Raw genomic sequence first — 21,099 nt, 5'->3', positions numbered from 1 at the left:
GCTTAACAGGTAACTTGATCAAATGTACACACCTTTTAAGTGAATAAGATGAAGGCAAGCCCACAGGCAGCCTCCAGAGGCAAGGCTATCCTAGCCACCACACGATGCTGATGCTACTCATCCAGCAATAAACAAGTGGGCAGTATATTTATTGCATAACTTAAGAATGTCTGGATTAGACGAAACAGAGGTTAAGGTGAGAAACTTTCTCATAAACCAGTATAAGCTTGGAATCTGTATTTTAACAAGTTCTCTGTATATTCTGATATAGCTGGTATAAAGTCCAAAGTTGAGAATGATTGCCTTAGACTTCCTCCTATGAACATAACACTCAACTGGAGTTCTGAAAGGAGCCAATTAGCAGTCACTTCGAGGACACATTGTCACAAGAGCCTGGCGTGATGCTATTTTCTGCTGTTGAGGAAAGAACGATCCATATGCTTTGGCTACCACACTCTGAGTTGGCAAGGTCAACATTCTATTTTTAAAAGTTTTGAAGGCTGACTTCATTCAGCTGGAGGGTCATCTCAACAACTGTTTTCCTTTGTTGACCTTGCACTGTGATAGATTTGTGTAGCATAGTGAAGACACAATCTTTGTCCTCGAGAAGGTAGAGAGTTGTCAACTTGGGCAGATGAGATTTACATACTTTGAAATAATTGAAGAACAACAAAAGACTGCATAATGAAGGGCCAGATTGTGTGGTATGGCTCAGTTAGTTATGAGAACTCAGCGAAGGAATATGATGAAGCCTAGCAAGAGAAGGCTTTGCAAAGCTCAGTTAGCCCTGAATGTTAACAGAGGAAGAAGAAGATAAGACTGAGGAAATAAAATAACTTCAGAAAAGGTTGAGAGAAAAAAATGTTATTTTCAGCAGATTCAAGGAGTCAACAGAGTGTTCATATTAGTTTATTCAGGCATTATTTTATTCTTGTTTTGGTAGCCCACTACACGCATATACTCTTCTAAGAATCCAGAATACAAAGAGGAGTAAGATAGGATCCTTACTGTCTGAAGATGAAGAGTTTACTTTTAGCTGGGATAGGATTTGTATATGTTGAGAATGGGGATGATGTTTATGGTAGAGGAATAATGGGAGCAAAGGCAGTAAAGCTCACAGAGCGGATGATGAATGGTGATTTTGGATTAAAATGCAAAAGGGGTCTGATAAAAGAAACTGCAGAAATGAGACTACATAGGTGTTTTGTTTCATGTTGTGAAGAGTCACAAATACCATAATTCAACATTATTATGAATATTAAGAAATATAATGAGGGCAAAGGAGAGAGAGGGAATGTCAGTTGAAGTAATTTGGAAATAATCCTTTGGAGTGTGGAAATAACTAAAGGAACAATATAAAAGCAACATCCTTAAAGATTAAACTGGAGAATGTAAGTACAAGGAATAAAACACAGGACAGAGTGCAGCCTGGGAAGATGTCTAGGAGGCATCAGAAGAAGCCAGGACTAATGTGGCAAGGAGACTAAAGTTAAAAGAATTGAGAAGAGATCCTTTGGGTTGAATAATCTATGAGATTTGTGAGTGATTTGATAAACATTAAAAATTGAATTGACTCAAGTTCATTCCCAGGTACTCAAGTCTAGTTTTTATTCAACTTTCTGTGTAGGACAAAAATAAGGAAGTCTTTCTGGAAGTAAAATGGTGAATTCAATCTTATACATCAAGGGCACATGAACACGGGGTGAGATTCCATCTTCAGTGTTAATATTTGTCTATATCTGTATTAATTACCTATGAAAGCTACATCTCACACTTGCACTTAGTTTTCCATTTTCTAAATCTCATGGTTCACCAGATTACAATTTAATCTTTAAAGTAAAATTGAAAGTAAAATTCTTTGTTATTTTGTTAACGTTCTAAACTACAATGAGTCAAATCCAGGAGGGGGGTTTAAGTGGGTTGGATGAAAGAATCTCCAAAAGTGATCACAGCTAGAAGCATTTCTCAGGAAAGAGCAAAGACCTCACGGATGGTCCAACCATTTGTGCAAGGTCCGAAATAAGAAGCACATGTTAACTATTTAAAGTGCCTGGGAATGTGATTCTTAATAACAAGACCAGGTGACTGCTAACAAGCCCAGGTGAGAAAAGTAAACAAGCTATGAATCAAACCCAGTTTACCTACTGAATTATGAACTTGCTCCTGAAGAACCAGACAGAGAGTCCTAAATAGGTCAAAAGCAAAGCAGGAATTTTAGACACTTTGAGATTACCTCACAATATAATGCTGGTATCACGGTGAATTCCATTTTCCAAAGACTAAAGAAAGCACTATGGGCCAGAAAGTGCTGTTCCCTTCTCCTTCCAAACCAGGACCCACAGGAGCCGCTAGAAGTGAAAGTAGGAAGTGAAACAAGCGGAAGAATAGCATTAATTTTTTGAGTTAACGGAGAACATTCAAAATCCCCATGGGTCCCGGTGATCATTCCAGTTCTAACACTGCGACAAGACAAAAGAACTTAAAGCTTAAGTCTGTGTAGTTTGGTCAGACAAAAGCTTCAGTGCAGATAGAAGCTTGGCTTCCTGTGCCCAGGCCACTGCCAGCCAGTCTGGGGTAAACTTTAAAACTTAAAAGAGGTATTATCTGAAAACGTGTCTGTTTCTTTATGTTTGTCCTCTCACTTGGGGCTTTGTTTTGTTTTCCTTTTACTTTTCTAATAAACTTCCCCTTGAAAATGTTCCACCTTGTGATTAGAAAGCTGGAGGGCACAGGCAGGGTGGTGGCAGCTGCCATCTCAGCTGGATAACATTCCCTCCCCTTCTTTTTCCCTAGCAGCTGATGAGGCTGAGGCTGAAACAGACAAGAGGTGAAACCCCTGGAGGAGAGACAGACAGCTGTGATCACTGGTTTCTTCCTGCCTGAGGTGTTCTCTCACTGTAAGGCAACAGTACCTATTTAATGTTAGGTATAATACATATAATATTTTGTGTTAAAGACTAAAACTGTGCAGTATCCACTGATAATTTCACTACTGATGAATACTGCACAGTTTCTTAGTTTTAACACAAAACAACTATTGCTTTTGAACTTGTATTCAAATAATCTACACCTAAAATAGTGATATTACATATAAACTACACATAAACGATATTGCTAGAATAACGTGTTCTAACATAACATTTTGCCTCAAGCAAATTGCATTCCAGCATATTTATTTCCAATTTCAAGTCATGCTGGGAAGGAATATACATCGCTGGGCACTCTATAACCCCAAGTACAACGCATACAGAGAAAACCCTGAAAGTAGTACTCAGTTTCTTCCATTCGTCTGTTGTGCAGTGTTGTTATGTGCCTTTATGGAAATCAGGAGTAGCTAGATTTCAGTTTTAGCACAGAGATTATAGGTAAAGTTATTTCTGCATGTTGGTTGGATGGGGTTTTAGTTGAGCCAACATCCCCTGATCTCAATGCAAGTGTTGCCTGAGAGAAGGTGCTAGAATTAAGCCTCATAGTTTACAAAACACTTGGACTGTTTTTTTAACATCAAATATATTCACGTTCTATTTCATACTGCTGTGACTCTTCCATGCACTAAACTATTATTGACTTTGGAGGTAATGTGGGACATGGAAAAGATGGGGAAAATCCGAAGCAAATTGAAGATCTAGCCAATATCATTATGCGTGAAAGAGCAAATGCTAATGCCTTTTTTTAAGAGCAGAGTCTAATGCATGTCTTGACTATTTGCTCCACTGAGAAATTGAATATTGAGAAATCAATCTTGTAGCTTTACATGAGCTGAGGTTTATGGAATGGGACTGAGCCAAGCTGATATTGCCTGATTTATTTTCCATATAACCTTTTTAATCCTACAAATATGAAACGCAACATTGAAAGTATTCACTGTTCAATAAAGACTTCTATTGCTTAGAGAAATAGTCAACAAACATCATATCCTTTCTGAGGCAAGATATTATCATTAAAGCCTCTTGAGACTCAGGCTGCCCACACAACCTTTTGGCGTAGCTTCTAAAAATAATCACAAAATGCCTAATAATAAAAATTAGACAATATATCAATACAATCAATAAAAATGCCATGTCATTTTATATGTCATTCCCTTGCTGGAGGAGGGGATATTAGCATGATTTTTTGGATGGTATAAATGGTAAAGGGGTTCAAGGAAGAATATAAGAACGTGTCATCTGAAAATGAAATCAGCATCTTCTTTGGGGCTCAGCAAGAGAAATGGGGTTTTGTGATACCACATATATCCTTCTCAAGAGGGAACATTACAAAAACACCAAAGGGCTTTACAATTATGAGGGATAGCTCTGCTGTTGAGAAAACTGTATAGAGCCCTCCATAAAAGGTGTAACTAACTCATAAACGTGACCCTTCTCTGGGATCTTCATGTCTATAGGAGAGCCGGACAACTCAAGTGACACCACATACCACATAGAGTGTTTTCTTGGCTTTCAGGATATGTGGCTATAATTAGAGCTAAGCCCAAGCATATACCAACATATGCAGTGTGATTGCAACAATTACTGAAGAAACTATCATTAACCGAAAGTTTTTGTGAAAGCTATGTGTTCTAGATAGAGTTCTGAATGAAAAGAACCATAGCTCACAATAAAGAGAACATGTCAGACTATAGGAATTAAATGTGAAAGTTCAAAGTCAAGGATGATAAATTCAGAGTTGGAGAACAGCTAATAGATGGGAGATGAAAACTAAAAGAGGTTAAGAAGGAGAAATTAGTAGAGGGCCTGCCTGGAAGCTTAATTAGACTAACAAATCACTAAGAATAGTTACTCTAAATATTTGTTAAATAATTATCAAATACACATTATATTCTATCATATTAATAAAAATAGTTCTCATTTATTGGATCCATGTCATTTCTCAAGCAATGTGTAAGTTGTTTTGCACATCTTATCCCTTTTGACCATTTCAACACTGAAATAATATTATTTTTATTTACAGAATAGCAAACTGTATTCAGGGAAATTAAATAACTTCCCAAGGCATCTTGGTTTGATTAAAATAAACAATGAAGAAATGTAAAAGCTATTACTAGAGAGTAACAACAATTCAAAGATTCCAGAGGAAGACGCCCTGTTGTTACATTTGGGCTAGATCAGAGGAGAGCAAGAGGCTTGAGAAAAGAATCTTCTAGTAGTTCAAACATGAAGTGAATGTTGTGCACTGTACCTGGAAAGGCATGATCTGAGAAACTGCAGGGCAAAAACGGCAAGGACATTGAACCACTCATCTAAGCAACAGTTAAAGCTTATAAACTGGTTCATAACTCACCATACAGAATGTTCACTCTAAAAATCTTATAGCATAATGGTTCAAGGCACAGGTTCAGAAGTAAGCTTTCCTAGGCTTGAGTTTTGTTTCTTCCCAATGCATACTTTGACATTTTTGGCAAGTTATTGGGCTTCTCTAATTCTTAGTTTTCTCCTCATAAAATATTTATTATCATTAATAGCCCTATCTCATGGTACTGTTGTAAAAATTAAATTAGATCTTTCATGTAAAATGCAGAACACAGGGCTGATTCAGATAAAATGTATTGATAAATGTCAGATATTATTGATATACTATAACCTCAAATCCTCCTCTCCTTTCTATATGTTGGTGCCTAGAAAAACACAGTGTCCATTCTTCCCTCCCTCTCTAAATTCAGTGTCTTTCACCAGTTTTTGTATATGTAGCTACTCTGGTGTGCAAAAAAAAAAAGTATAAAAAACATTTTGTAAATCACAAGAAAAACTTACACCATGATCATGTGTGAGTACATGTGCTCACACATACACATTTCATGAAAATATACTTAATGCCATAAGCATTGGTATTCTATTCTAATCCATTCTCTTTTATTTATTTTCAAAAATAATGGTTGCGACTCACCAAACTGACTTTATGACTCACCCATGGGTGTCAATCACAGTTTGAAAAATACTTCTAAATCTCTCCTTGGGTTAAGCAAGATTATTAGAGAGTTGTGAATCTGCATCTCACTGTCTAGCCCCTCATTGATTTTTTTTTTAAATTTTACTTAGGCATTATGCTATTATACTACTTTGAGGGGCATTATAAAAATCAGTCTCATCACAAGAAATAGCTAGTGTTGTTGAAGATATGGAAAAAGGGAACCCTTGTACACTATCGATGACAATGTAAATTGGTATAGCCATTATGGAAAACAATATGAAGTTCCTCAAAAAACTTAAACATAGAGCTACCAGATGATCCAAGAGTTTCACTTCCAGGTATAGATCTAAAGGAATTAAGTTACTATTTTGAAGAGGTATCTGCACATGCCCATGTTCATTGTAGTATTGTTCACAATAGACAAGATGTAGGAATGATCTTAGTGTCCATCAATGAATGAATTTTTAAATGTAGTATAATTACACGGTAAAATATTATTCAAACAGGTTCATCCATGCTGCCATTTGCAACAACATGGATGAACCTGGAAAGAATTATGCTAAGTAAAATAACTCAAAAAGAGAAAGAAAAACTATGACACCACTTTTATGTGGAATCTTAAAAAAAGAAAGTCAAATTCGCAGAAACAGAGTAAAATGCTGGTTACTAATGGTTGGTGCATGGGGGACAAGAGAAGTTAGTCAAAGAGTCCAAACTCAGTTTCTGAGGATCTAATGTTTAATATGGTGGTTATAGTTAACACCACAGTTAACCATCAAACAACAGAAATTTGAACTCTGTGGGTTCATTTATGCATGGAATGGTTTTTTTTGTTTTTTTTTTTTGCGATGGAGTCTCCCTCTGTCGCCCAGGCTGGAGTGCAGTGGTGCGATCTCAGCTCACTGTAACCTCCACCTCCTGGGCTCAAGCAATTCTCCTGCCTCACTCTCCCGAGTAGCTGGGACTACAGGCACCTGCCACCATGCCCGGCTAGTGTTTTATATTTTTATTAGAGATGGGGTTTCATCATGTTGGACAGGCTGGTCTAATTTTTAACACTCATAATTTAGCCTCGTGAAACATGAGGCCTCAGAAATTGGATAAAGACTCATAACTGTTCCTCCCCATGGAAATCTTTAGTAAAAGGTGAAAGATTTATATGATATGAAGAGAAACCAGAGTTATGCATGGATTTCTAAAAATAAATATACCAATTTTTTGGAGATTTACAACAGTTTGAAAAAACTTGCAGGGTAACCATGACCCCTGACACAATAAGACTAACCCCTGTTCTTCTTCCTCCTCCCCAGCCTACTCGATATGAAGACAATGAGGATGAAGATCCTCATGATGATCAACTTCCACTTAGTGAATAATAAATATATATATATAATATATTCTCTTTCTTATGGTTTTCTTAATAACATTTCCTTTTCTCTAAGTTACTTTATGTAAGAATATGGTAAAATATTCAAATAACCAAAATACACATAACAATACATATAAGAAAAGAATACATGTCAGAAAAAAATATGTGTGAACTGACTGTTTACATTATCTGTAAATCTTCTGGTCAACAGTTGCCTATTAGTAGTTAAGTTGTGGGGGAGTCAAATGTTATATACAGATTTTGATTTGTGAGTTCCCCTAACCCCTAAGTTGCTTAGGAGTCCACTGTACTGTGTTGTATACTGGTATATCTCACAGATATGCGGATTTGTATTCAGATTACAACAATAAAGAGTATATCATTTAAAGCAAGTCACATGAATTTTTTGGTTTTGCAGTGCATATAGAAGTTATGTTTACATTATATTGTAGTTTATTAAGTGTACAATATAATTATGTGTGAAATGAAAATGTACGTATATATCTTAATTAAAAATACTTTGTTGCTAAAAATGCTAATAATCATCTGAGCCTTCAGTGAGTCATAATCTTTGCTGGTGGAGGGTCTTGCCTCAATGTTTGATGGCTGCTGACTGATCAGAGAGGTGGTAGCTGAAGATTGAGGTGGCTGTGGCAATTTCTTAAAATAAATAACAATGAAGGTTGCCATATCAATTGACTTTTCCTTTCACAAAATATTTCTCTGAAGCATTCATGCTGTTTGGGAGCATTTTGTCCACAGTAGAACTTCTTTCAACATTGAAGTCAATTCTCTCAAAGCCTACCACTGCTTTATCAACTAAGTTTATGTAATATCCTAAATCCTTTGTTGTCATTTCAACAATGTTCACAGCATCTTCATCCAGGAGTAAATTCTGTCTCAGAAAGTAAAAACCACTTTCTCTGCTGACCCACGTGAAGCAACTCCTCATTTGCTTAAGTTTCATCATAAGGTGATTATCATTAATTCAGTCGCATCATCAGATTCCACTTCTAATGCCAGTTCTCTTGCTCTTTACACCACATCTGCAGAGACTTCCTCCACTGAAGTCTTGAGCCCCTCAAAGTCATCCATGAAAATTAAAATCAACTTCTTTCGAACTTGTTTATGTTGATATTTTGACCTCCTTCAATGAGTCATGAATGTTCTTTATGATATCTAGAATGGTGAATACTTTTCAGATCCATCAGAGGAATCATTATCTATGACAGTTATAGCCTTACCAACTTTATTACCTAAATAATAAGGCTTGCAAGTCGAAATTACTCCTTGTGGCTCAGACTGCAGAATAGATGTTGCATTAGCAGGGATAAAAACAACATTAACCTCCTTGTACATCTCTCTCAAAGCTCTTGGATGACTAGGTGAATTCTTGATGAGCAATAATATTTAAAAAGAAATATTTTTGTCTGAGCAGTAGATCTAAATAGTGGGCTTAAGGTATTCAGTAAACCATGCTGCAAATAGATGTGCTGTCATCCAGGTTTTGTTGCTCTATTTATAAATCACAGACAGAGTATACTTGGCATAATTCTTAAGGGGCCTAGAATTTTCAGAATGATAAATGAGTACTGGGTTCCACTGAATGTCACCAGCTGCATTAGCCCTTAACAAGAGAGTCAGTCTGTTCTTTGAAGCTTTGAAACCAGGCATTGACTTCTCCTCTATAGCTATAGAAGTCTTAGATGGCATCTTCTTCCAATATAAGGCCATGTCGTCTTCATTGAAAATCTGTTATTTAGTGTAGCTACCTTCATCAATTATCTTAGCTGGATCTTATGGATATCTTGCAGCAGCTTCTACATCGGAACTTGTTCCTTCCCTTGTATTTGTCTTAAACCTCATAAACCAACCTTTGCTAGCTTCAAACTTTCCTTCTGTAACTTCCTCGCCTCTCTCAGCCTTCACAGAATTGAAGAGAGTTAAGGAATTGCTCTGGATTAGGCTTTGGCTTAAAGAAGGGCTGTGGCTGGTCTGAGTTTCTATGAGGACCTCTAATATTCTCATATCTGTCAGAAGGCTGTTCTGCTTTCTTATAATTTGTGTGTTCACTGGAGTAGCACCTTCAATTTCCTTCAAGAACTTTTCCTTTGTATTTACAACTTGGCTATTTGGCATAAGAGGTCTAGCTTTTCATCTGCCTTGGCCTTCAACATACCTTCTTTACTAAGCTTAGTCATTTCTATATTTTGATTTAAGAAAATTTGAGATATGTGAGTTTTCGTTTCACTTGAACACTCAGAGGCCACTGTAGGGTTGTTAATTGACCTAATTTCAATATTATTGTGTCTCAGGAAATGGAGAGGTCTGAGAAGGAGCAAGATGGAGAAAGGCTAGTTGGTGGAGCAGTCAAAACACATACAACATTTATCAACTAAGTTCACCATCTTATATGGCTGGGGTTCATGGCATCCCAAAACAATTTTGATAGTAACATCAAAAAACACAAAGATCAAAGATCACTGATCACAGATCACCCTAACAAATATAATGATAATAAAAAATTTTGAAATATTGTAATTGCCAAAATATGACACACAGACATGAAGCAAGCACACACTATTGGGAAAATGGTGCAAATAAAGTTGCTCAATGCAGAGTTGTCACAAACCAGTTTGTAATAGAAGTGCCATATCTGCAGAGCAAAATAAAGTGACATGCAATAAAATGAGGTATGCCAGTATAAGAAAAAAACCTTCAAAACAAGACATAAAACTTCCAAGCTGTAAACAATTTTCAATGCATTGTACTGCCCTCAAATTAGAAACACCATACAGAAAGTTGAAAATAAGCCGTAGACTTTGAGAACATTTTTCCATTTATGCATAACTACAGAAGATCAATTGCCAGACTACATAAATAAATCATACAAATCACTAAGAAAGAGGTAAATTAATCCAGTTAAAAAATGAGTAAATGTTATGATTAGGGGCTTTTGGAAAGAGGACACTCAATTTTTGTTGTTGTTGTTGTTGTTGTTGGTGGTGGTGGTGGTGGTAGAGACAAGGTCTCACTATGTTGTCCAGGCTAGTCTCGAACTCATGAGCTCAAGCAATTCTCCCACCTCAGCCTCCCAAAATGCTGGGATTACAGGTGTGAGCCACCACACCAGGCCTAGAATGTTTTACTAAACATAAAAAGACGCCCAAACGTAATTGTAATTGGAGAAACACAAAGTAAAATATTGAGATACTTACACACAGACTAGAAAATAATTTATAAGTCTAACAATACCAAGTGTTGATGAGAATGTAAAGAAGCAAATACAACATATTGCAGAGAGTTTTTGTTTTAACCACATGTGATAACAATTTGACAATCTGACAAGATGTTAAACCAGCATGTATCTACATCTTATAGATTGGAGAAATGTGCTTCCAGATATAGCTGTATAGGTAGAGTAACACTCTCAAGTGTGCACACAGAAACATATAGATCATGTTCCATTTGACATTGCTTATTTTAGCAGAAAATTTTGACTGACCTAAATGTCCATCAGAGAGGGACTGGATAAATCACTTGTGGCATATGCATACAGTGGAATCCTGTGCAATGGTTAAGTGAAGTACAGCAAAATGTATCAACATAGAAAAAAATAAAAACAAGTTGCTGAACAATTTGAAGGGGGTTTTATTAGTTTTCAAGGACTGCCATTACAAAGTACAATGGATTGAATGGTTTAAACAACAGAAATTTATTTTCTCATAGTTCCGTGTGCTAGAAGTACAAGATCAATGTGTGATTGGGTTTGACTCTGTGTTTCCACCCAAATCTCATCTTGTAGCTCCCATGATTTTCACATGTTGTGGGAGGGACCCCGTGAGAGATGACTGAATCATGGGGTCGGGTCTTGCCCGTGCTGTTCTCATGATAGGGAATTAGTCTCTTGAGATCTGACAGCTTTAAAAACAGGAGTTTCTGTGCACAAGTTTTTTTTTTTTTTTTTTGTCTGCTGCCATCCATGTAACATGTGACTTGCTCCTCCTTGTCTTCCACCATGATTGTGAGGCCTCCCCAGCCATGAGGAACTGTAAGCCCAATAAACCTCTTTCGTTTGTAAATTGCCCAGTCTTGGGTAACTCTTTATCAGCAGTGTGAAAACAGACTAATACAGTAAATTGGTACCAGTAGAGTGGGGTGCCGCTGAAAAGATGCCCAAAAATGTGGAAGCAACTTTGAAACTGGGTAACAGGCAGAGATTGGAACAGTTTTGAGGGCTCAGAAGAAGAGAGAACATGTGGGAAACTTTGGAACTCTCTAGAGACTTGTTGAATGGCTTTGACCAAAATGCTGATAATGATATGGACAATGAAATCCAGGATAAGGTGGTCTCAGATGGAGATAAGGAACTTGTTGGGAACTGGAGCAAAGGTAACTCTTGTTATGTTTCGGCAAAAAGACTGGCAGCATTTTTCCCCTGCCCTAGAGATCTGTGAAACTTTTAACTTGAGAGAGTTTAGGGTAGCTTGTGGAAGAAATTTCTAAGCAGCAAAGCATACGAGAGGTGACTTGGGTGATGTCAAAGTTATTCAGTTTCATAAGGGAAACAGTATAAAAGTTTGGAAAATTTGCAGCCTGACAATGCAGTAGAAAAGAAAATCCCATTTTCTGAGGAGAAATTTAAGCTGGCTGCAGAAATTTGCATAAGTAATGAGGAGCTGAATGTTAATCACCAAGACACTGAGAGAGTGTCTCCAGGGCATGTCAGAGACCTTTGCAGCAGCCCCTCCATAGAGCTGGAGGCCTAGGAGGAAAAAGTGGTTTTGTTGCCCGGGCCTACGGTCCCCATGCTGTGTGCAGCCTAGGGACTTGGTGCCTTGTGTTCCAGCCACTCCAGCCATGGCTAAAAGGGGCCAATGTAGAACTTGGGCTATGGCTTCAGAGGGTGCAAGCCTCAAGCCTTGGCAGCTTCCACATGGTGTTGAGCCTGCAGGTGCACAGAAGTTAAGAACTGAGGTTTGGGAACCTCTGCCCAGATTTCAGAGGACGTATGGAAACACCTGGATGCCCAGGCAGAAGTTTGCTGCAGGGGCAGATCCTCATGGAGAACTCCTGCTAGGGCAGTGCAGAAGGGAAATGTGGGGTTGGAGCCCCCGCCATAGTCCTTACTGGGGCACCTCCTAGTGGAGTTGTGAGAAGAGGGCCACCGTTTTCCAGACCCCAGAATGGTAGATCCATTGATCTACCATCACATGCACCTGGAAAAGCCGTAAACACTCATGGCCAGCCTGTGAAGGCAGCCGGGAGGGAGGCTGTACCCTGTAAAGGCACAGGGACAGAGCTGCCCAAGACTGTGGGAACCTACCTCTTGCATCGGTGTGACCTGGATGTGAGACGTAAAGTCAAAGTAGACCATTTTGAAGCTTTGACTGCCCCTCTGGATTTTGGACTTGCATGGGGCCCATAGCCCCTTTGTTTTGGCCAATTTCTCCCATTTGGAATGGCTGTATTCACCCAATGCCTGTACCGCCATTGTATCTAGGAAGTAACTAACTTGCTTTTGATTTTCAGGCTCATAGGTGGAAGGGATTTGCTTTGTCTCTGATGAGACTTTGGACTGTGGACTTTTGAGTTAATGCTGAAACAAATTGAGACTTTGGAGGACTCTTGGAAAGGCATGATTAGTTTTGAAATGTGAAGATATGATATTTGGGAGGGGCCAGAGGCAGAATGATACGGTTAGGCTCTGTGTCCTCACCAAAATCTTATCTCGTACCTCCCATAATTCCCACGTGTTGTGAGAGGGAGCTGGTGGGAGATGATTGAATCATGGGGGGGTCTTTCCTGTGCTGATAGTGAATGGTTCCCACAAGATCTTATGGTTTTATAAATGGGAGTTTCTTTGCACAAGCTTTTTTTTTTTTTTTGCCTGCTGTCATCCAGGTAATATGTGACTTGCTTTTCCTTGCCTTCTGCCATGATCGTGAGGCCTCCCAGCCACGTGGAATTGTAAGTCCATAAACCTCTTTCTTTTGTAAATTGCCCAGTGTTGGATATGTCTTTATCAGCAGCATGAAAACTGACTAATACAACATGTTGCAGGCTTGGTTTTTTTTTTCAAGGCCTTTCTCCTTGGCTGGCAGACAGCCCTGCCCTCCTTGATGTATCTGCACATGGTCTTTCCAATGTATGCGCACATCTTTGGCATCTCTTTCTGTGTCCAAATTTCCTTTCCTTTCCTTTGATTTTTTAGAGGCAAAGTCTCACTCTGTCACCAAGGCTGGAGTGCAGTGGCAGGATCATAGCTCACTGTAACCTAGAACTCCTAGGCTCAAGCAATCCTCTTGCCTCAGCCTCCTGAGTAGCTGGGACTACAGGTGCATGCCACCAACTCTGGCTAATTTTTAAATTTTTTTGTAGAGACAGGGTCTCTCTGTGTTGCCCATGCTAGTCTTGAACTTGTGTTCTCAAGCAATTCTCCTGCCTCAGCCTTCCAAAGTGATGAGATTACAGGCGAGAGCCATTGCACTCAAATTTCCTTTGCTCATAAGGACACCAGTCAGCTTAGATTAGGGCCTAACCTAGCAGCCTTGTTTTAATTTAATCACTTTTTTAAAGACCCTATCTGGAAGTACAGTCACATTCTGAAATATGAGAGGTTACCACTACAGCATATACAATTCTGGGGGCAAGGAGACGCAATTCAGATAACATTTAAAATTATTATTATTTTTTTTTCTTTTTTTTGAGACAGAGTCTTGCTTTGTCGCCCAGGCTGAAGTGCAGTGGCATGATCTCAGCTCACTGCAACTTCTGCCTCCTGGGTTCAAGCGATTCTCCTAACTCAGCCTCCTAAGTAGCTGGTATTACAGGTGCGTGCCACCACACCCAGTTAGCTTTTTGTCTTTTTGTATTTTTAGTAGAGATGGGGTTTCTCCGTGTTAGCCAGGATGGTCTCTATCTCCTGCCCTCGTGATCCACCTGCCTTGGCCTCCCAAAGTATTGGCACTGCAGTCTTGAGCCACCGCGCCCAGCCACATTTATAAAATTTTAAAAAACAAGGAACTCAAGTACAGATTATTTACCGGTAAAAGCACTTTAACAGTAGTAAAAGTTTAGGATGGCAATTATGTCTCAGGGTGGAGGAAAAGAAATGTGCTTGCAATCTTTTATTTCTTCAAAGTAAGAGATCTGAAGCTAATGTGACAAAATATTAAGATAAGTAAAACCAAACAAAAACTACAGATGCATTTGTAATATTCTTCCCTGCATTTTGGTATCTTTAAAATTTTTCATTAGGAAACTGACAGTGACCAGTGAGATCCTCATATTAAAACAGTAAAGCTGTGACTGAGGACAGAAAGGAAAATGTTTAGCCTCCTCACTGGCTTTCCAGATTCATTTCCTCAGTCCCTCAAGTACAAACCCAGACATACATAAAGCAAATTTACTCCAAGGATTAAAAGGAAGTATTATATTATCTCAGGAATTAGTCGCAGCACTCCTCGATTTTTCTCAGATCCTAGATCCCCATTTTTCACTTTTTATGAGAAATAACAACATGTTCATCCATTTTTAAAAGCAGGTTTACAAATGCAAATACTTAAGAGGATTTAAATTTTTATGTGATGGTGTATTGGTCTAAGTTTAAATGTTGATAATCAATGTTTTTGTGTTTTGATTAGGTATGGGAGAACTTTGAAAAGTAGGAAGGCACATTGTATTTATAGAAAAACAAGGTTGAAAGTCTTGGATTTGAAAGGGTGGCAGAAAAGGGAGGCTGGAGATATCAAAGAAAAGTGGTCAACTTCACAACTATCGCCAGTTGCTCTATTTATATGAACCTGAACCTGGGAAAATACAAACTGTGTGTAAATGCTTTTGGTGTCCAGCATGATTACATGAGCAGGTATCATCCTGGGAACCTGACTCAGGGTCAGTCCAAACCTTTGACAAACCGCGCCCTCTGGCACACTATCACCAAGAGCAGGCTTCAAGGTCATCCTGTGCCAGCACTATCCTCCAGGGAACTCCGCAGGCCAGCACAGTTAATTACACTAACAGCCAAGGAAATTATATTGGCCCACCACAGCCTAGGAAGATGAATATCTCTCTTCCTTAGTCACAGGGGGACGTTAATGGTATTTTTATTAACTTGTGACCTGTTGACTGCTATTAGAATATAGATTGTATGCATAAACCAGGTCGGGTATTGCAGATATGATTATGGAGCAATTACTGTGGCAGCCACTGGGTTTCTAATCATTGTTGGCAAAGCGAAATTGTAAAACTCAAAACTGCTTTTTGGAATCCTGCAAGAAATGCTTGAGATCAAAGTTTATATTGTATCTTTGTGTCTTCTTGAAATTGCAATTTGTGATTTCCATGATTAGACTGGCAAACAAGGGCAGATTTTAAAAGAGAAGAAAACTACAAAGGACAGATGATGATTAGGGTTATCTTAGATTTTGGCAACTCAAGGTTGAAAACTTTCCTTGTTGAAATTGTTTTGATTAAAATAAATGCAGTTTCCTAGCAATTCTATTTGTGCAGGTATCCCTAATAATCAGTGAACAGATTATATTCTGATCTATTACTTTAGTAATGTGAAAATTCACTTCTGCAATTATGTACAATGTGATATGAAATATAGCATTAAATACTTTAGTCATGCTCTTTAGAGTCTCATATTAATGGTAATGCCATCAAGGTTGCCAAAGCGTCTTCAGAGTCAATATCTAAGGATGCTGATTTATGTTTTGCAAAGTGCATTATTTATTCGTGAAGTGCATTATTTATCCTGCAAAGTGCATTATTTATAATCACAACCTTTCTACCCTTAGTTGAAGCAAAGTTTATGCAACCCCTTTTACACTGCTGCCTTTACATATGGGGTGAGAGCAGAAGGGACAAATGGTACCATTAACACAGTAAATTATAGTATTAACTGACTTGACTAGAAGCAGAAAATACTATATCTGAAATCTTGCCATCCTAATTTAGAAGTCACAAGTGGCTTAGATTAAAAAGAAAAAAAAAATAATCTGCCCTTCAGGTTCTTAGCTCAACTAAACATTTGAACTCTCTGTGCTAGAGTTAGTTCTACATGAACTTTAGACAGTCTAGTTTCAGATGGGACTATTTAAGCTCCATTGAAAGTAAAATTAGATTGCAGTTGAATCTCTGGGACTCTGGGCAAGAAAAACTCACAAAAGCATAAAATTGATCTCTGTCCCAGGACTGACACTTTCACTGATCTCTCTACGATCACCACCGTAACTTTTTGTTTTCTATACATTGCATTAGAAACTACTGTGGTTTGAATATGATAACCAAGAAGCTTGTGTTGGTAACTTTATCCCCATTGCAACAATGTCGTGAGGTGGTGCCTAATGAGAGGTGATTAGGGCATGAAAGCTGTGGCCTTATGAATGGATTGATGCTGTTATTGGGTTCCCTATAAAATAATGAGTTTGGCTCCTTTTGTCTCTTTCTCACCCTCTCCCCTTCTGCCATGGGGTGATGCAACAAGAAGGCCCTTACCAGATGCCAATATTATAATCTTGGACTCCCCAGCCTCCAGAATTGTGAGAAATAAATTTCTTTTTTAAATAAGTTATTGGTCTCTGGTATTCTGTCATGCAGAATACCAGTATATTTTGTAGCATAAAATGTAAGTAAGCCAGAAACTTAGGATCATCTTAGAGACAAAATCACTTATGTGGGCGTAGTTTACATTAGAAATGAAGCTACATGCTTCTATTAGTATCCTGCTGAGAAAATTGCATTTTCCAAGTTTTTAAAATGAAATATTAATTATATTTTAAGGTAAATTTATTTTCCTGACAGTATAAGAAATAGCACAAATTAAAAATTAGATAATAAAACTACTTTCATGGACCTGTACTTTTCAGAAGCATGTATTATAAAAATCATGGGATTTGGATCAGACAGCCAGTTTGCAATTCCAACTTTGCTATCTGTTAACAGTGTGAAATTGGGCACATGATTAACTTTTCTGACTTTTGCAAGAAGTATTCTTTTCCTATAAAATTATTCTGAGAAGTAGATGAACATCTGACTTAGTGTCTGGGGCACAGCTCAACTTCAACTCAACAAATACGCTTTTTCTTTTCCCCACATTGCTCCCTCTTGCTATAGTTTAAAGCTTTAGGTGCATAGGATGCCACATTTAAGTGAATGCCTGGAGTTTAGAAAGAGGTCAAATGGATTTCAGCATGATTTTTAAGATGTAGTAGAAAAACATATTTGCAGGCTGAAAAGAAAAATGGAATAATTCAGATTTAACTGCTTAACACCAGCTTCTCTCTAATTATTTCCCCTTTTCTGTAACTTCAGCAAAAGGGCCAGGGAAAAGTTATCCCCATCTTTTGAACGTCACTCGTAATAGGAACAGCAGTAGTACCAATATCTGACATTAAAAGAAAAAGTCCTAACATTTGAATAAATATTTACTTCACGGGTTTGCCTTGACCTCCTACTTCACTTATCCTCTGGTGCCTACTGCCAAACAAATAAAATAGGAAAAAAGAAAAACCCACAGCAAAATGTTGAACCCTTTAATACATGGATCCACGCAGCCCTAAAAGAGAAAAGTAAATTTTATACCAATAGAATGGCATAAATAAGAACAGTCAGCTCATAATTGTTTGAGTCTCTATTAACATAATTAAGTAGGGTATAATATCATGTACAGAAACAATTTACTCTCTGTTGCTTTTTATTTACCCTGCTTGTCTGCAGCCCTGCAGGAAGTCTTTTAAAACAAAACAATCAATTAATTCCCCTAGTATTGGAAATGTGAAAATGAAGAAGGCTGGCACAACTTAGGCAGGTTTTCTGTATCAAATGGAAATATCACAGGGATTTAAAAAATGGCAAGAATTTGATTGGGGAAAAGACCCTATTTGTTTCAGCTTTTACAGGTCAGATTTTACCCCATTGTGTGTGGGTGTGTGGATGTGTGTGTTATGAGTTAGCAAAATTTCAAATACATCAAAATTGTGAGTATATCTATATATTGTATGAATTTGAGTTTTCCTATGATATTGCTGCCCTCTATAAGCGTGCATATGTGCACTGAATGAACATTGTCTTGAATTGAAAATGTCAAAAGCTAGCTGGTTATATGTAGTGAGGGACCCTTCTGATTCAGCATAAATTGCCTTCCCATTCCAGAAAAAAAATAGATGAGTGCTATAGCACTTTAATCATACCCTGGATGTCAAGCCTGTTATATTAATGGTTTTTGCATTTAAATAGTGAAACTGGATTCGATATAGGGAAAATGAGTTAGCAGCTAGCCCAGAAGAAAGGCATCTTCTATCTACAATGAAGGTGTGCCGTTTCTTCCTGGAGTGAAAACTCACTGCAAGTTCGTTCCCTCAATGCTCAGGGACCTGCCTTTGAAGAAGTTATCCATTGTGAAGACAGGGTGCTTAATTCCTTTTTGTGACCTTAAATCTTTGGTTTCTGCTGAAAATTCTGATACTGGTGTCCTTAAAGGGCAATCTATTAAAACTAATTTCTCAGCTCCTATCCACCAAAAACCACGCTCAAAGGTTACAGTTTGTTAGCATTGATTCCAAGTAGCCTGCAAATGACAAATTAGAGCCAGGACAAAAGAAAAACAATGGCTTATATATTTTAATTTAAATATCAAAGATTCTGTATTTCAATTGTGCTGTCAAGTTTTACTAATATTTTAGGTGTCATTCCTTTTACCTTTACTTATGTAGTAGTCATTGATCATTATCTTGTGAATGCAATTTTAGTTGGCATATATAACAAGGCCAGACTGGAGTTTAGGGCTTAGAGCTTTGAGTCGTCAACCATCAAGTAAGGCATATATAGGTTGTTCTAATGAGTATACACACTGTAATAACCATTATTTTTGTTTACATGTGATGAAAATGACAATGCCAGAACATGACAGGACATAGTTTAACAAAACAAGTGTTTAGAATGATCACCACCAGTCCATCGGCTTTTTTTTTTTTTTTTTTTGAGATTCTCCCATTCCACAATAGAGAACGACACACCATAAATATTTGCTAAAATAGCCAAGAAAGCTACTTCAATGTATGATGTACATGTTGTATTACAAACTACCCCACAGTAAACTCATGTGTGCGAGAGTAGAATAGAATTCTACGTTATTTGTCCTGTTCATCCTCCAGAGTGATTTCTGGTTCTCAGAAGGTTGAAGTGCCAGATGTTTGACTGCACTGCGCTATTTGGAATGAAATGTAGCATTTTGAAATGACTAAACATCTTGATGGCTTCACTTTCATTTCACGTTTGCAATGTCTTTACTTTTCCATAATAGTTCTTATTTTTCAGTTACTTTATAAATTTAGCAAACTTGTTACTGAAATACAGCATACATATGGGAAAGTATACAAATCGTGAGTAGACACCTTGGTGAATTTTCATGAACAGAACACACGCATGTAACCACCACTTAAACCAAGGAAAAGTACTTGGCCAGCACTTTGAGAACCCTTTCTTGCCCCTCCCAATCATTGCTCATTCACCCTGTATTCTGACTTCTGATACAATAGTTTGACCTGTTTTGAACTTTATAAGAATGGAATAATACTTAATGTGCTCTTTTGTGTTCAACTTCTTTTGTGCAATACTATCTTTAGGAGATTCATCTACACAGTTGTATGTAGTGACAGTTCATTCATTTTCATTGTTATATTGTATTCCATTGTGGAATATACTGCAGCTTATTTATCCATTCTTGTATTTATGAACAATTGTGTTGCATGGAAGCAATGCAGCATTGGGGCTATTATAAATGCTATGCATATTTTATACATGTGTTTTCATTTTATGCACACAGTTATTTAGAACATTCATAGGAGCTGCGTTGTTGGGTCATAAAGTGTGGTATATCCAGCTTTATTAGGTAATATTAAACAATTTTTCAGAATGGTTTTGCCAATTTACACCACCACCATCAGTGTATGAGAATTCTAGTTTCTCACCAACAACTGGCATGAAACATACTCAGTCACTTTTCTTTCTACTTAATAAATAAAAGTAAATGGCCGGGCGCGGTGGCTCACGCTTATAATCCCAGCACTTTGGGAGGCCGAGGCGGGCGGATCACGAGGTCAGGAGATCGAGACCACAGTGAAACCCCGTCTCTACTAAAAATACAAAAAAATTAGCCGGGCGTGGTGGCGGGCGCCTGTAGTCCCAGCTACTCAGAGAGGCTGAGGCAGGAGAATGGCGTGAACCCGGGAGGCAGAGCTTGCAGTGAGCCGAGATTGCGCCACTGCACTCCAGCCTGGGTGACAGAGCGAGACTCCGTCTCAAAAAAAAAAAAAAAAAAAAAAGTAAATGCAAAATTTTTGCAGTAGCACATAATGATGCTACAGATCACTAACACTTTATGAAAACACCACCATTTTGTCTACATTAATACACCTTATCGTGATCCTTTCAATCACATTGTCACTATTTTTAAAAAGAATCTCCAAGTTTTCTCCTCTTCTCTTCTCCCTCCAATCCAACTAATTCTAAACAAATTCACTCAATTTTTCTTCTTAAAGTGTGTCTCTAAGCATATTAACCTCTTCTTCAAAATTCTTAAGGCTCTCAGTTACGTTCAAATCATTACTCCACAAAATTACTGGCCCCCTCCCCATCTTAACTTGTAAGCCTTAACTTCTTTTTCTCACATGCATATGTATTTCATTCAGGGGCAATCACTCTTCACACAAGTATGCCAAAAACTTCTCTGCAGCCAGTTGTTAGTACATACTATTATTCTTTTATAGGGTCTCTCTCTTTTTCCCACCCACATTTTCTGTCTTACTTCAAATGTT

At 37.9% G+C, this 21,099-nt stretch overlaps 1 non-coding gene across 1 annotated transcript; it reads right to left on the bottom strand.

The window, feature by feature from the left end:
* Nucleotides 1–6,976: 6,976 nt before the first annotated feature.
* Nucleotides 6,977–7,091, bottom strand: LOC116467605 (U5 spliceosomal RNA). Its single transcript, XR_004247823.1, has one exon. It is a non-coding gene; the product is annotated as a U5 spliceosomal RNA (small nuclear RNA).
* Nucleotides 7,092–21,099: the final 14,008 nt, after the last annotated feature.

The sequence above is a fragment of the Hylobates moloch genome, unplaced genomic scaffold (genome assembly GCF_009828535.3).
Source record: "Hylobates moloch isolate HMO894 unplaced genomic scaffold, HMol_V3 SCAFFOLD_4, whole genome shotgun sequence".
NCBI lineage: Eukaryota > Metazoa > Chordata > Mammalia > Primates > Hylobatidae > Hylobates > Hylobates moloch.
The sequence above is the reverse complement of the archived record's forward strand: the minus strand, read 5'-3'. Positions and strand labels throughout refer to the sequence as shown.